Source organism: Gymnoscopelus braueri (assembly GCF_963280865.1).
Source record: "Gymnoscopelus braueri genome assembly, chromosome: 22".
Classification (NCBI taxonomy): domain Eukaryota; kingdom Metazoa; phylum Chordata; class Actinopteri; order Myctophiformes; family Myctophidae; genus Gymnoscopelus; species Gymnoscopelus braueri.
The window spans coordinates 13,563,883-13,580,625 of NC_137624.1; the positions used below are offsets into that span (position 1 = coordinate 13,563,883).

Genomic DNA, 16,743 nt, shown 5'->3' on the forward strand with positions numbered 1-16,743 from the left:
GCGTGTGCGTGTGCGTGTGTGTGTGTGTGTGTCACAGAGCCAGCCTTATCCTTGCTGTCTCAGCTGTCAGACGTGCAGCAGGATAAATGTTGGGCCTCAGCGTCTAAGTGTCGCTTTACTTCATGGTCTGTCAGTGTCAGTCTCTCCTTCTCTAACTCTCACTTCTTCATTATCTTTCTAATCCCCCCCCCCCCCCCCATCTCCATCTCATATACGTCTCTCTGTGTCTGTCTCTGCAGCCGATCATCTAACCCAACTCTCTCCATCTCTCTCCATCTCTCTCTGTGTTTGAATACATTAACAGTATTAGATAACTTATATTTAATCTCTTTAGTCCAGCCCCCCCCCCCCCCCATAATTTCTCCCTTTCTCTCTCCACTCCTCTACTTTTCCTCATCCTCTCTTCATGAAGGCTATCTGAGGATACTACATGGATGATTTAGGAGAAAAATTGCAAAAAAGAGATTGCTCTGTTGTGTTAAGTGTAAAGCATGAACATTGGCCGATGGATTTTAACGGTAAGTTGAGAATGTCAGAATGTCTTTTTATTCTCCATGTAGTCGTTACGCCAATTATTGTCTTCCCCACACATTCCTGCTATTGGCTCAACTGCCAGTGAGGAGCCCCCGCCGGGAGGATGTAGCACCTCCTGTCCTCCTCATACATTCAAAATCCACCGCGGTGCGTCCGGCTTTGTCGAGCGTCAATAGGAACACAATAGGCCCTTGTTTCGGAGGAGGGAAGCCAGGTGGGGGAGGGTGATATTTGTCCCTGCATGTAATTCCTATGGGCTGGGGGGCCGCACCTGTCAGCAGGGAGTGTTGGGGCGAGAGGAGTAGGACGAAGGCTCTACGTCCTCCCAATGGGACAGCAGTGACAACACACAAAACGTCTGGGGAGGAATTAACCCTTTAAGATTGGGAACGCATCTGTGTCATTTTAGATTTCTTTGGCTATTCAAAAATAGCAGATCTACAAGGTCATAGCGCGGCACCGAGTGCCGCGCTATGAGCTTGTATATCTGCTATTTTTGGAAAAATCATGAACATTTGTGCAAAACTTTGAATATAATATATTTTTGGAAAAAACGTATGTTGCTATAATCAGTGGTGCTCAAACATTTTCATGTCACGGACGCCCAAAATTCTATGTATTTGGCCGCGGACCCCCGTCTCAAAAATATTTAGTTCCAGAGACCCCCCATAAGCAAAGATTTGAGTTAAAAATGCTTAAAAAATATAGATATATTCAAAGATTTGCAAAAATGTTCAAGATTTTTTGAAAATAGCAGATCTACAAGCTCATAGTGCGGCACTTGGTGCCGCGCTAGAACATTATGAAACAAGTGGAAAAATGGAAATGCACGATGTTGCAAGAGCTTTGCAAGCTGCCAAGCTGGCAAGAATGGAAGGTTTCCTCTGCTGTCGACACAGGTTCATCTTTTATTAGAAAACACAGGCGGAAGGGCCGACAAAGTTTGAGCTTGTGTAAATGTTTTCCAAAGTCTGAAACGCTGCCAGGTCCCTGATGTGAAAGTCAGAGTAACTAATTTTACATATATGCATCCCACACACTATGCACTTGTCGATGCATGATGGATAACATTTTCACATTTTCTTATTCTTAATTTGTCTTTTAACACATTGAATGCCAATCGCGTAGATCTACGCGAACCTATTTAAAGCCGCAGCGTGCCAGTCGCGTAGATCTACGCGAACCGCCGATTCCCATTGATTTTGCCCCAGGTGCACTTTCCGAATTTTTTTGATCCATTTCCGTTTCCGGTTTCCGGTCGGAAACAGAATTATTCGGGTTCCGGTTTTTTCGATCGTATCCGCTTCCTGTCTGGGATCCTGTTTAAAACTCGATTTTCTCGGTTGTTGTTTTTCTCCTCGCTGATCACTGTTTAACGTTGATCGGCTGTATCTTCAAGATGGCGGCACGGATTTGGAAACTATTTTCGCTGGCCGTTTCTCACGGATCCGCCGTGTGTTTAGAACCAAATGAACGCGCACTTTTAACTTATTTAGCGAGGTCTGTGGCGACATGAAAAAAACAAAAAAACAACAATAAAACGCTGGCACTGGTGAGTACATTATGAGATTAAACTCTGGCATGGAATGTGTTAATTAATTAAAACACCCATTTTATTCCCCAGGGTCCACTTTATTTCTTCATAATTGTGTGCTCCTCCTTTGCATTACATTTAAAATGATGAAGACATTATGTGTAAATTGTGATGTACAAAATGTGCAATACAGATACAGCTTCAATTATTGCAACGTCACAACACTTCATAGGAGAGGAGAGGACATACAGTAGAGTAGGTCATCTTTAATATTGGATTAAAGGTCTCAACAGAGTTTTGAAAAACTTGTCTGTGCATTGTCCTTCAATAGATTTGACTACTGTAACGGTGTCTCTACAGGTCTCCCTAAAAAAATCGATCAGACGCTGCTGCTCGAGTCTTTACTAATACCAAAAAGGTGGAGGATATCACTCCAGTTTTTCTTAACCCATTCAATCCGGGAACACATATCTGTCATTTTAGATTTCTTTGGTGTTCAAAAATAGCAGATATACAAGCTCATAGAGCTTGTAGAGCTGCTATTTTTGAAAAAAAAACATGGAAAAAGTTTGAGAACCACTGATATATTATTATTACAGCAACATAAGTTGTATTTTTTTTAAACTGTTAGGATTTAGAATACATTTGTAGAACCCCCAGAAGCAAAGATTTGAGTTACAAATGTTTGCTTTAAATATATATATATATTCACCTGTTTCCTAGGCTGTGTTTTCCACTTCCTGTCGATTTCATTGGATATCATTGGTCATCTGACCAGTTTCATTGGATTTCATTGGATCAAATCGACAGGAAGTGGAAAACACACAGCCTAGGAAACAGGTGAACATATATTCAAAGATTTGCGCAAACTTTCACGAAAAAAAAAAAAAAGCAGATCTACAAGCTCATAGCGTGGCACTCGGTGCCGTGCTATGAGCTTGTAGATCTGCTATTTTTGCATAGCCCAAAGAAATCAAAAAATGACACAGATTCTTTCCCGGTCTAAATGGGTTAAATCCTTCACTGGCTCCCTGTACGTCAAAGAATCAAAATACTACTGTTGGCCAATATACATTATTTTTTATTTTATTCTTCTGCACTGTAATTTGTATTTGTACGTTTTCTTTTTTGCTAATGTTCCAATGTCCTGTTAAAATGCGTTTCCTTTGCTTAATGTTTTATACAAAGCACATTGATTTTGCCTTGGCTTGTTGGCTATACAAAACGTGGCCATGCCTTTGCCTAGGTGGGGTTTTCCTATGCAGCACAGAGGTCCATATCCATCACTGTGATCTACAGTACCATATGACAGAACTGGCAGGGGGGAGGGGTTACCTTTAATGAACATGTCTGCTGGCATTGTCAGACAAACATACCCATGGCACTGCTCCATGTGTGTGTGTGTGTGTGTGTGTGTGTGTGTGTGTGTGTGTGTGTGTGTGTGTGTGTGTGTGTGTGTGTGTGTGTGTGTGTGTGTGTGTGTGTGTGTGTGTGTGTGTGTGTGTGCACACACGCGTGCATACAGTATACAGTACTGTATGTGCATGTTTGAGGGTGAAACATGTGAAACTCTGCATGTCGTAGCATTGATGTGTGTACGCCTGTGTGTGTGCGTACTGTACTGTACTGTGTGCGTGTTGGCTGTACTGTATGTGCTAATGTACAGTATGTGCTACTGTAACATGCGTTTCCATGTGTTTTTATGCACTGCATGTGGGTGACTCATATGCATGGATTGTTATTACAAGACTGGATGGATTTTTTATCTCTGCCTTCAGGTGGTTTGGATATGGAGTCATTCTATGACTCTAATCCACTCCAATGCAGAGAGAGTCCTTCACAAAACACGTGGTGGCAAGAACAAGGCTCGGTCGCATAACGAATAACGATGCAATGCCTTTTAAGAAAGCAACGAGCCAAAGAGTGGGGTCACGGTGGCGCAGTCGGTAGCCCTCTAGGCTGGCAGAGGGAGAGTAGCGCCCGGGATTAAATAATAAGCAATTGACACAAATCGTTACAAAATCGTGGGATAAAAAAAATTGAAAAAAAAAAAGGAGCCAAAGGAGGAAAAAAAGGAAAAAAAAGGAGCCACTTGTGGCAGGCTATAACTGCCTCAAAATATAAAACACCACATACTACAACTATTAATTGCCACAAAATAATAAGTGATTGTTGTGCAAGTGAGCACTATGAATGTGCATGAATTGAAAGGCAGAAGAAAATTACGTAATTGTTTGATTAGTAACTGTGATTACCGAATTTAGTGACAGCAATGACATTACTGCGTTGTTGACAAATGTAATGTGAATACAGCCATGTGTTACTGCAGTGCACTGATGTAGGCCTACAAGGCAACCAAAGGCATGACCTTCAAGGCCTGATCCAACCCTACAACCCCCACCCCCCCCCCCCCCTTGCTAACTTAGACCAGCTAAAACAGGATGGAATGCTGTCTGAGCTGGCTACTATGCAGAAATATCCTGGTCACTCGTTCTCATCTCCTTTGTTTCTTAGATCTGTTTTCCTCGACCACAATTATGAAGAATGTCATTTAAATTGCATCTTAGTTAAGACCTGGAACGCATCCGTGTCACTTTTTGATATGAGCAAAAAAAAAAATGCATTATTTTACACTTTGGCTATTTAAAAATAGCAGATATACAAGCTCGTAGCGCGGCACTCGGTGCCGCGCTACGAGTAAGCTTGTAGATCTGCTATTTATGAAAAATCGTGAACATGTGTGCAAATCTTTGAATATATATTATTTTAAAGCGAACATTTTTAACTCAAATCTTTGCTTCTGGGGGGTCCCTGGAACAAAATGTTTTGAGATGGGGGGTCCGCGGTCAAATACATATCATTTTGAGGGTCCTTGACATGAAAAAGTTTGAGAACCACTGATTATAGAAACATACGTTTTTCAGAAAACTGTTGGGATTTAGAAGATATTTCTAGAATCAGCTTCAGGTCTTAATGGGTTAACAATGTGATTTAGACGGCATGTTATAGACAGATGCTGGGATCATTGTTCACCCGATATCTTATATTTTCAAAGTGCAGAATGTTATTTAGATAGACAGATGCTAGGTTCATAGTTTGCCTGGTATCCTCCTAGTTAAATGAGGCACAATACACTGCATTCTATGTACAGTATGTGATTAATTACCTTGCTTATTGTAAATCGCTCTGGATAAGAGCGTCCGCTAAATGCCTAAATTGTAATTGCAGTGCATTACAGCCAACACTGGGTACTAGCCATTGTTCAGAATGCATTCTGAATAATCAGCATTAAAAAGGAAAACAGCCAGATAATTTGGTGTCATTCATCATGCAATCGCAATGAGACAGCGTACTCCCACGCTGGGTTAACAATGCAATCATCCATACAGACATGCTCAGAGAGAGAGACACACACACACACACGCACAGGATTTCTCCGACTGACCATAAAAAGGCCATCATGCTAGATTCCTGCTGCGATGAAGACTCTAAGTCAATTGTACAGCTCTTTGGGGTCCAGGAATGGTAACGATGCTACACAGCTATGGTAACACAAGAAGCACGGTTCCTCAAGAAACGAAACCTTCCAGAGAGCTATGTTACTGTACTGTAACAGTCCAGTACTATTCTTATTATCTTGTTGTATTGTATTGCTTATGACAAACAGTCTTGTGGACTATGTCACACCAACATTCCACTGCTTGTAAGTTGTACCTGTATGAGTGACAAATAAACCCTCTCTCTCTCTCTCTCTCTCTCTCTCTCTGAGGGATAGAAGAAACAAAGTAAATCGACATGAACAGAAAGACATATATTTGACACATAAAGGTTGTGAGCTCATCAGTTGCTGAATGTCACCACCTTCCATGATTTTCCTCATCTTCCAATCGTTAGGAGCACATTTGGTGTGCGCACGCTCAGACACACACACACGCACAGCGGCGCTTCAATTAGCCATGGGGTATTATTCAGTGATAGTCCACCAATACACATGGTTGGCCTATATGTTCCTCTCTACTTCTAGGAGTATTTAACAAGCCCTGTGTGTGTGTGTGTATGTGTGTGTGTGTGTGTGTGTGTGTGTGTGTGTGTGTGTGTGTGTGTGTGTGTGTGTGTGTGTGTGTGTATGTGTGTGTGTGTGTGTGTGTGTGTGTGATGGCCCTGACAGCGCACAATGCCATGGCAACAAGGTCAAGGTGCGTACAGACTCCATGACTCATGCAGCTATAATGAGTTGAGAAACAAATGGCAACCACAGCCACAACACATGTTCTCACACACACACACACACACACATTACTATACTATAATTGTGAGCACTACCGCGGGAAGTAGGGGTGCTGTTTTTTTTTTTTTTTTAATTATAATAAATCGGTAAAATCAGGCAAAAATAAGAATTAAATAACATAACTCTAACCTAACCCTAATACTAACCCTAAAACCGAAATAAAGAAACCAAAAACTGGGGAAAAAACGAACCCAATCCGCCCAGAACTGCTGCGCGCGCGTGCATGAGGTGCGCATACCGCACCCCTAACCTAAAAGGTCTTCCCGCGGCTATGATTGTTAGGACATAAACCTTGTAGGACGGCAATTTTCTGAATGCCAGTTTTTCATTGTTTTTGCCATTTTTAACAACCGAAAATAGACACTCTACAAGGTCACAACGCGTTACGCAGTGATTCGTTGTGACCTTGTAGATTGGCTATTTTCGGTGCTTGACACCGGCGTGCGACTAATTATAAATCTGGCATAACTCCAACCCTAACCCCTAAACCTAACCTCTAAACCCCAATCGTTTCATAATTGTAAACCTCTAAAAATCTCTTTTAACCATAAAACAACCATTTCTCTTGTGAGTTCCAGGAAAATTCTATAATGCCTAACCCTGACCTTAACCCTAATCCTAACCCTAATCTTAACCCCTAAACCTAACCATATACCTAAACGTTGAAATGCAACGTACCTAAAAAAAATACGTTTTTGTGGTTCAGAAACGTTGTCATTGAATGTTTCTGGAGAAACGTTCAATGACAACGTTTCCTCTGGCGATAGGGTTGCACCGCTTCCTGCATCTGTCGTTTCAAACTAAAAGCCCTCCAGTTTCATATAACTAGAACTTCGGCCGCGCTGCGCGCGGCCTCAGCTCTATCGCCCGCGCCCACATAGCACCTGCGCCCACACAGCGATCTGTGCGCCCGCCCTGCACCCCTCCTCCTCCCCCAATGTGCAGTATTGAGAGCCCTGACGTCACAACATTTGGAGTGATGGCCACTGCACTCTGGTTGATTGGAATACACCTAGGGCCCAGGTACAGCTGAGATGAGAGAGGAGATGTGTATGTTAGACACAATATGACTCTGAGCAGGCATCACAGTGTTTAAATTGCATCTGGTGAAGAAGAGACTTTATTTTCCTATGTAGGTAGTATTGTGTAAATACTGTATGTACAGTACAGTACGTACTGTACTGTACGTACTGTACTGTACTGTACTTGTACTTGTACTTGTACTGTACTGTACCTGTACGTACTGTACTGTGCTGGTACTTGTACTGTACCTGTACTGTACCTGTACTGTACCTGTACTGTACCTGTACTGTACTGTACTGTACCTGCACTGTACTGTACGTACTGTACTGTACCTGCACTGTACTGTACTGTACTGTACTGTACTGTACGTTACTGTACCTGCACTGTACTGTACCTGTACTGTACGTACTGTACTCTACTGTACGTACTGTACTGTACATGCACTGAACTGTACGTACTGTACCTGTACTGTACGTACTGTACTGTACTGTACCTGTACTGTACGTACTGTACGTACTGTACGTACTGTACTGTACGTACTGTACGTACTGTACTGTACTGTACGTACTGTACTGTACCTGTACTGTACGTACTGTACTGAACATGCACTGTACTGTACGTACTGTACTGTACCTGTACGTACTGTACTGTACTGTACTGTACTGTACTGTACAGTACGTACAGGTACAGTACTGTACGTACTGTACTGTACGTACTGTACTGTACCTGTACTGTACTGTACCTGCACTGTACTGTACCTGCACTGTACTGTACCTGTACTGTACGTACTGTACTGTACTGTACCTGCACGTACTGCACTGTACTGTACTGTACGTACTGTACCTGTGCTGTACCTGTACTGTACCTGTACTGTACCTGTACTGTACGTACTGTACCTGTACCTGCACTGTACTGTACTGTACTGTACTGTACGTACTGTATTGTACTGTACGTACTGTACCTGTACTGTACATGTACTGTACCTGTACTGTACTGTACTGTACATGTACTGTACATGTACTGTACCTGTACTGTACTGTACTGTACTGTACTGTACCTGCACTGTACTGTACTGTATTGTACTGTACTGTACTGTACTGTACTTTACCTGCACGTACTGCACTGTACTGTACTGTACTGTACCTGCACGTACTGCACTGTACTGTACTGTACCCGTACTGTACTGTACGTACGTACGTACAGGTACAGTACTGTACGTACTGTACTGTACTGTACTGTACTGTACGTACTGTACGTACTGTACTGTACATGCACTGTACTGTACGTACTGTACTGTACCTGTACTGTACCTGCACTGTACTGTACGTACTGTACTGTACCTGTACTGTACGTACTGTACTGTACTGTACCTGCACGTACTGCACTGTACGTACTGTACCTGTGCTGTACCTGTACTGTACCTGTACTGTACCTGTACTGTACATACTGTACCTGTACTGTACCTGCACTGTACTGTACTGTACGTACTGTACTGTACCTGGACTGTATTGTACTGTACGTACTGTACCTGTACTGTACATGTACTGTACCTGTACTGTACTGTACGTACTGTACGTACTGTACTGTACCTGCACTGTACTGTACTGTACTGTATTGTACTGTACTGTACTGTACTGTACCTGCACGTACTGCACTGTACTGTACTGTACTGTACCTGCACGTACTGCACTGTACTGTACGTACTGTACTGTACCTGTACTGTACGTACTGTACTGTACTGTACCTGTACCTGTACCTGTACGTACTGTGCTGTACTGCACTGTACTGTACCTGTACCTGTACCTGTACTGTACTGTACCTGTACTGTACCTGCACGTACTGTACCTGTACTGTACCTGTACTGTACGTACTGTACTGTACCTGCACGTACTGTACCTGTACTGTACCTGTACTGTACGTGCTGTACTGTACTGTACTGTACTGTACGTACTTGTACCTGTACTTGTACTTGTACTTGTACTGTACGTACTGTACTGTACTGTACCTGTGCCTGTACTGTACCTGTACTGTACTGTACTGTAACTGTACCTGTACTGTACTGTACCTGCATTGTACCTGTACTGTACTGTACTGTACTGTACTGTACTGTACTGTACTGTACTGTCCTGTACCTCTACCTGTACTGTACTGTACGTACTGTACTGGGCAGCGCTTGTTTCTGTGTGCTCTGCAGGGGAACGAAGGTGCTGAGGTTTTGTGGCAGATGATGATGATTGGCTGTTAAAAGAACCATCAGGAAGTAAATTGCAGCTGGCGAAGTGATTTGCATAAGTATTGGGGCATAATGCGTTTGTTATTGATTGTACATCCTGCAAGTACAGTAACGGTATGGGAAGCAGCTGTAAACACAGGCAGAATATTGAGGAATTTTGGGGGAAAATGTGGAGTTAGTTGGGCCATGTGTCTGCCATAAGCTTCATACACTCGTGTACACTCCATGAGTGTGGCCGCCAATTATGGTAGCAGGATGGTCCAGCCATATACTGTACTAGGTTTCGACCAGTGGAGGAAAAAGTACTCGCATGTTTTACTTAAGTAAAAGTATCAATACTGCAATGCAGAAATACTCTGTTACAAGTAAAAGGCCTGTATTCAAAATGTTACTCGAGTACTTACAGTACTTAAGTACTAACATGTTTCTACAAGCTCATGATCTACAAGCTCACAACGCGTCGCATCGCGACACGTTGTGAGCTTGTAGATTGTCTATTTTCAAATAGCCTATGTATAAAATAGGGCTAAAGTGGTTAATGTATGTTTTATAATATAATAATTTATATCTGCAAAGTATCTAGTAACTAAAGTTGTCAAATAATTGTAGTGGAGTAAAAGTACAATATTTTCCTCTGAGATTAGAGTAGAAGTACTGAAAAATGGAAATACTCAAGTAAAGTAAAAAATACCTCAAAATTGTACAGTACAAAGTACAGTACTTGAGAAAATGTATTTAGTTACTTTACACCACTGGTTTTGACCTAGTCTTGTTAAGATCTACAATACAGTCTTTTTTCAATAACCAGAATTAGCCAGAATTGCTCGCTTGTGCGAGTAAGAATACGGTTTTAAAGGCTGAAGATATGCGAAAGGACTTGGAATGTGACAGTATTTGGCGGTGCAAAAAGCCTGAACATGACACAGCAGTCATAATTAGGGCTGGTTCCAATTTGTTGGCACCCGGCGAGACGGAGAAAATGTAATAAAATCACACGGCATGAAATGAAGATTGCCAAATTATCAACGCTAAGGAACCACCCCCAATGCCCAGCAGTTATCTCTTTGACGATAACGGGCACAGAGTAATAGGCAGCACAGCTGGCGCAGTGTAAATCAACCGTTTTCCCTTTTTTGTGTGTATTTTTTTATGGCATTTCTGCTGATAGACAGACAGACAGACAGACAGACAGACAGACAGACGGACGGACGGACGGGAGAGGGCGTGACAACATCACTTGTTCTGGTGCACAACAGCCTACTGTATATGGAGTCTCTCCATCATGACCTGATTTAATCCTTGAATTAATTTCCCTTTTTTAAGGTTAGGGTTGGATGATTAACCTATTGAGACCTGGAACGCATCTGTGTAATTTTTCGATTTGAGCTAAAAAGCATTATTTTACACTTTGGCTATTCAAAAATAGCAGATATACAAGCTCGTAGCGCGGCACAGAGGGGACCAAGTATAGAGCCAAGAGGGACACCGGTCAACAAAGTATACAGGGTTTAAGCGGTTAAATCAATTATTTAAAGAGGCAAAGCAAAGTGACATGAGATGTTATGTTTAATCCTGCGCACAGAAGTTCAGAAACTACATTTTGCAATCCTAAAAAAGCAAAAATTCGAAGAAAAGGTTCAAATACTGTACTGTATTCATCCCCCCCCCCCCTCATCAGCAATGAATTACATCACCAATAAGCTACAGCTGCAAAGCAACAAGACAAGAGACTCGCACGCAAGAGAGAGTAGACTGAGAGAACGAGCCCAATCGATGGTCTTTAAGGGCGGATCCAAACTCAGCCGCACGGATTCGTGCGGGGCTTCCTATTGCTTCACCAATCTATGTCCCCGCCTCCCCTCCCCTCCCCCCCCCCGGCCTGTGCACGGAGCACGCTGACGTCACCAAATTTAGAGCGACGCCCCTCTGCACTCTGATTGGTTAGGAGATAACAAGGTCCTAAGACCATCGTTCCTGCATGGTTCGCCCAGGCTTTTTTTCTTTTGTAACCAAAAAAAAAAGCATGGGTTTCCGAGGCTAAAGAGAGAGAGACAGAGAGAGAGATGTTTCACAACAAAACAACCCAGCAAATGACAGAATAATATTGCATGAGTGTGAAATCATTTTCCCCCCGTGGCCAAGCCTCCAGCTGAGTTGACAGCATCGTATCAGTGACAGCCCCCCCCCACATGGCCTAGAGACTTAAAGGACACAGCGGTGGGGGGGAGGGGGTTGGGAGGGCCGTATATTACCTTTTCGACAAAAGCACAGCTCTGACAACATTATCAGAATCAGCATAGTGTCGCTGTCGGGCAGAAACCTTCCACATTTTAAAAAAATACCCCAAAAAATAGCCAATCTAGTGAGCTTGTACCAGACAAAATCGCTAGTGCAAAAAAAAAATGCTCTCAGCAGGTCTGGCACCAATCCAATTCCTGCTCCCGAAGTCTGGGGTGACCAGTATTCAAATATGGGAGACTGTAATTGGTAGTTGGTTGTATAGGTCTAACCAATTGTGTCCAGAGCCATTCTTTTGATCCCGCCCCTTGGGAAAAAAAACGTCCTCATAGAAGCACCAGACTCATATCCACACAGTTATATAGTCTGGCCACGCGAGGCTATTGTAGATCGGCAATTTTTTGCTACTATTGCGTGACATAAATTTAGCCCCTAACCTATAACAGCTGCGACATTATAGAGATGGACACGTTAGCCCATTAAGCAGCTGTCATTTTAGGTTTTAACCGCTTTAAACATTATTTTAGACTTTGGCTATTCAAAAATAGCCGCGCTATGAGCTTGTAGATCTGCTATTTTAGAAAAATCGTGAAAATTTGTGTCTTCGAATATATATTTTTTAAAGCGAATATTTGTAAAATATTTTGTCCCAGGTGACCTCCAGAAGTAAAGATTTGAGTTAAAAATGTTGTTTCAAAAATATATACATTCAAAGATTTGCACAAATGTTCAAAAATAGCAGATCTACAAGCTCATAGTGCGGCACTCGACGCCGCGCTATGAGCTTGTATATCTGCAATTTTCTAGTATTAGCCCAAAGCATAAAACAAAACCAGAGCTAAAAAATGCTCTAAAATAACACAGACGCATTCCCGGATTGAATGGGTTAATGCATAACTAGTTAATAACATGATTGTGAAATGGGAAAATTCTACATACTTTGACTTTTAGTAGTATATTTTGTGCGTGAGTATTTACTGTAGGTATTGCTACAGATGAAGCCTATAGCGTCACTATTTTCAGGACATCTCATTATAGGCAAACATTCTGCAAAAAAATAGCAGATCTACAAGCTCTAAATGTGTTGCGCCTGCGACCTGTTGGGAGCTTGTAGATTTGCTATTTTCAGTGAAGACATTTTGGTGTAGAGGGCAAAAAAACTACAGCCCCCTGGGCAGTGTTGCCAGATTCTGTGAGAGAAACAGGCAACCAGGTCTAGGAAAACCAGCCCAAAAGAAGCGACTATGGGCCACATGAGCACTTTGACATATACATCAGCTATTTGAAAATAGCCGATCTACAAGCTCACAACGCGTCGCATCGTGAGCTTGTAGATCGGCTATTTTCAAATAAAATCTTGCGGGGAAATAATAATAAGCAGATCTGGCAACCCTGCCCCTGGGGGACCCTTGTAAACTAAGCATAATTGGGTTTAAGTGGTTAAAAGCAGCTTTTCCTCAATTGTCAACCTTATCCTTATATAATTGGTCCTTATAATAATAATAATGAATTGCTCATTATAAGATGGCACAATTTCCAATCTGCTCAATCTGTGTCTCTCATTGGTCGGCTGTCAGAAAGCTCCACTTAGTGGTCGGACCCGAACGAACGCCAACGCTTTTGAGCTTGTCAAGTGGGCCCTGATTCAGAAACGGTTTTGGAGCCGTTACACTGTATATATCATCCACAAAGTGGAGTGTGTCCCTCCCTGATGGGTTTTATGATTGTCTTATCGTCCCCCACCCCCCCACCCTCTTAACCTATTGACCTCTGCACCGAGAGTGCATGTGTGCGTTAGTAAGAACCAACATCAGTGTACTGGCCGTGTGTAAATTAATGAATACCATCAAATGCAGACACGCTTCGCTGCTCCAATACACACTGCATACACAAACAGTATGCATGTATACAAACTGTGCATTACTGTACACACACACATGGGTTATACGCAGTAAAATGTTTATGTTTAAAGTGTTTATCCATTTGTAACTTTGTGTGTTAAATGTGTACACGCTCCAGAGTCAAATTTAATGGGGCTTATTCGAATGAATACATTTTTATTTTAACCGTAACCTTAACCTCACAGAAACTATGCCTAAACTTAACCGTAACCCTAATGTTAACCCCACAAAAACTACTCCTAAACCTAACCTCAGCCCTAACCGTTAACCTCACAAATAACTAATTATGCTTAACCTTAACCTCACACTAATGTAACGTTTGTCAGGAAATGCTTTGGAGTCCCAAAAATAAGGGAGTCCCACTTAAAGGGATAGTTCACCCCCAAAATGACTTTTTTCCTATCGATTAGTCACCCCATGGAGACTTGAATTCATAAATATGTTTTAGTTTTTGTCACATTCCTAAGCCAATAATTTGATGACCGGCAGCGGTTCCGGTAGGAGACACAAAGAGTCTCCTTTGTGTCTCCTACCGGAACCGCTGCCTACCTGTCCGCTGGTCATTCAAATTATTGGCTTAGGAATGTCTTCATGGGGTGACTAATCGATAGGGAAAAAAGTAATTTTTGGGGTGAACTATCCCTTTAAAACAGAAAATCACCTTGGAATAGTGCCTGGGAGGTGTCGGGGGCATGGCCATTACCCAACTGGTGTACCAAAATTCATGTAGCCTGGTAGTAGTACTGCCAAAAGATCAAAAATGCAATTTCAACACACTCTCCCGACCAAAGTATAAAAAACATTATTTTATACTTTGGCTATTCAAAAATAGCAGATATACAAGCTCATAGCGCTATGAGCTTGTACATCTTCTATTTTCGAAAAATCTTGAAAATTTGTGCAAATCCTCCAGAAGCAAAGATTTGAGTTAAAATTGTTGTTTCAAAAACATATATGTATTCAAAGATTTGCACAAATTCAAAAATTGCAGATCTACAAGCTCATAGAATATACGTATATATAATATATAAAATACTACACCTCCCAGACCAAGCAGCGACTGCCACATACTTTGACTCAAAGTAAAACATCTGAGTACTTCTTGCAGAGAGAAGAGACGGTGAGCCACACGGCAGAGACAAGGTAATGGACGTGGATGGATGATGGGTGGGTGGGCTGGGCAGATATATTATGTAAAAGACGGAGATCAGAGTGTTACAAAGGCAGATATGACAAATTGGCAAATGAGAGAAAGAGATGGTATTGCGCAGCAGGAGAGAAAAGTTAAGAGGACCGCAGGCAGCCGAGAATAAAGCGGCACTCTCTGCCATCACAGCGGTGAGAGTCCATGCTGTTTAGCGTAATGAGACAGTAAAACCTACAGATGTCTCAGCAGAGACACGGAGAGAGAGAGGGACTGAAGGATGGGGTGGAGGAGAGGAAAGACGAGATGGAGGGAAAGAAGGAATGGAGAAAAGTGTTAAATGATCCACCGGGGAGCCACGATTCGAGACAGTTGGTGCAAAGTTTGTTTAAAGCAAGCGGTATCTCAGACAGGAATAACTGCCAACCAACCCGTTTGCTGCTAATCTCAAAGGATGATGTTGCCATTTTTTCAACTTAATCCGCTTAGATCAGTTCGTATGAGCACACACACTTCAAAGTGGCACTGTGTTCCCATTCGCTGTCTCATTGCCAAAACCTTTGCTCCGGTGATGTAATCAGAGGAAAAGCTCTTTCATGATTCTCATCTCATGGGGACAATTACAGCAGCGCTTGGCTGTACTTGTATATAGACTGTTGTATAGTATAGAGTAGACCAGTGTTTCTCAAAGTGGGTGATGTGGCACCCTAGGGTGCCGTGACACAAGTCCAGGGGTGCCTCAGAAAACGTTGAAAATATTTGGAATTTATCCATATATCACTTCAGTTTAACCACTTAGATCCGCTATACTAAGTGAAACGGACCTAATTTGCACTTTGCTGCACGTTCGTTTTTGATCTACACCAAATTTCTTCGTCACAAATAGTCGATCTTCAAGCTCAGTTTGAGTTTGGAGATCGGCTATTTTTGACGAATGTTCCCCCCAGAGTGGTTAAATTATAGAAATTATGGGAAAAAAAATTATTCTCTCAAGTTTCCCTCATGACATAAACTGTATCTTAGGGGGGAAGATTTACATATTTACGTAGCGTAATATGACATAAATGTAAGGTGCTATAAAGCAACCATGTCATTCAGGTGTGCCGTGGATGAAAAAGTTATTCACAGGGGTGACCTGAGATGAAAGTCTGAGAACCACTGGAGTAGCATCTGAACATCTGAACATCTAGTACAAAAAAACATCTGAACATCTAGCACACACACACACACACACGCACGCGCGCGCGTGCGTGTGTGTGTGTGTGTGTGTGTGTGAATGTTTCACATACTAGATTCTAATATGTGAAAAATATTCACACACAAACATACAAAATCACAATGTGTGAAAAGAAATTTACTGCTGATCGGCCCAGTGGTTTGCGAGACAAGCCGCGAGATTACCCTCGCCTTCGGACTGTGGAGATAAACAAGATGAGGTCTAAATAATGGCGTGGCTTCATCTGGATCTCACACTTCATGTAGCCAGTCTGTGATGTCAGTCATCTGTGATGTATCTATAACTTATGACTCCATATTTGGCCATGTTTTCAGGCCGATGCGACCGCCATTGACTTCCATGATAAAATAAAGTTACCTCACAGACAGAAACAGAACCTCTCGTAGAAGGCTCTGTATCCTACAGAGCCACACCGTAAAAACAGTTACCAGTGACTGATCATTGTTCATTGGCCTATACTGGCAACGTGCACAAGTAGTTTGGCGCTGAGTGGTACAGTGGTTGGCGAGATTACCCACAGATACACACACACACTACCAGTGTGAAACCAGTGGAGTGCATAGAGTGCTGGACTGAACTGAAGCAGGCCGTGGTGGTGAGAACACGGCAGG

General features: G+C 42.4%; 1 protein-coding gene across 9 annotated transcripts in view; it reads right to left on the reverse strand.

Moving 5' to 3' along the window:
- The window catches only part of cacna1bb (calcium channel, voltage-dependent, N type, alpha 1B subunit, b), a 234,243-nt gene that overhangs the window by 123,726 nt on the left and 93,774 nt on the right, over positions 1-16,743 (reverse strand). The gene's annotated exons all lie outside the window — the stretch shown is intronic.